At 37.5% G+C, this 1191-nt stretch overlaps 1 long non-coding RNA gene across 1 annotated transcript; it reads right to left on the bottom strand.

The window, feature by feature from the left end:
* Positions 1-394: 394 nt before the first annotated feature.
* Positions 395-823, bottom strand: LOC132032460 (uncharacterized). Its single transcript, XR_009408449.1, has 2 exons — positions 755-823; positions 395-577 (listed from the first exon to the last, which is right to left on the bottom strand). It is a non-coding gene; the product is annotated as an uncharacterized LOC132032460 (long non-coding RNA).
* Positions 824-1191: the final 368 nt, after the last annotated feature.

Genomic DNA, 1191 nt, shown 5'->3' with positions numbered 1-1191 from the left:
CGAAAAAGTTATTTTTTATTTAAATATTAATAAAAAATTTTGACCGCGTCATTATTTTTACACAAATATTATTTAAAGTTTTCGACCTCTTCTGGTCGAAATACGATAGAAAATAAAAATAATAAAAAAATATTTTCAGCATTTCGACCGCATGAGGTCGAAATTTAGCAATATTGTTGCCAGATTTCGACCTCATGAGGTCGAAATTCAAAATGTTGCCCAGATTTTCGACCTCGTGCGGTCGAAATTCTAATTTCTGAGTACAATTTCGACCTTATGAGGTCGAAAATTATCAATATCTGGGTAAATTTTCGACCTCATGAGGTCGAAAATCTGGAAAAAAAATTCCAGCATTCAGCTGCTTTTACAGCAGCCCACCTGCCAATCACACTCATCAACCAAATCAACAATGCAATTCATCAACACGTCCAATTCATCAAAGTACTTCTACAATCATAAACTTCACATTCTAAAATCAAATTCAACCTCAAGTTTCAATTTAAAGTACTTCTAAATATCCTTAAAACTACATTCAAACACTTAAACATCGTAAAGTTAAACAACCATAAACTACTTTCTACATTCAAACACTTAAACATCGTAAAGTTAAACATCCATAAACTACTTCCTACAATCAAATTCACCTTCAAAAGTACATCTAATTCGAATTAAAACTATCATAAAAAAAAATATACATATCCAAGAAAACATAGCAATATTACAATCCAAAAGTATAAGAATCAAAAAAGTCAACGTTGGGTATTAGAGACATGATCCGATTCATCCCCACTATCCTCAGCAACAAGAGCATGAACTACGTTGTCTTGTGACCTATGTCGTCTACTGGGCTGTGACCTACGAGCATCCCCGGGACACGGGGGAATATGAGAGGGCCCCGAGTTGAGTAAGCTGTCAATTTGGGCCTGCATATGCAACATCCTTGCCTCCGTGGAACTAAGTGTACTTGTTAGTTGACTAACTTTCAACTTCATTTCTTGGTACTCCTTAGGATCCACTGCCCCTTCAGAAGTAGTACCTACGCCTTGAAGGAACGACGGAAATTGACGACATGCTCGATTAGGCATCCCATAGACTGTCCCATACCTTGTTGGGGGAGCTACCTTCTCCATCCACTGCTGAGCAATTATCTCGTTGGTCATCGACGTCCCGGCTGGCTGACTGGCACAATAT

The sequence above is a fragment of the Lycium ferocissimum genome, chromosome 2, assembly GCF_029784015.1.
Source record: "Lycium ferocissimum isolate CSIRO_LF1 chromosome 2, AGI_CSIRO_Lferr_CH_V1, whole genome shotgun sequence".
NCBI lineage: Eukaryota > Viridiplantae > Streptophyta > Magnoliopsida > Solanales > Solanaceae > Lycium > Lycium ferocissimum.
Note: the sequence above shows the minus strand (reverse complement) of the source record. Positions and strands in the feature narration are given on the sequence as shown.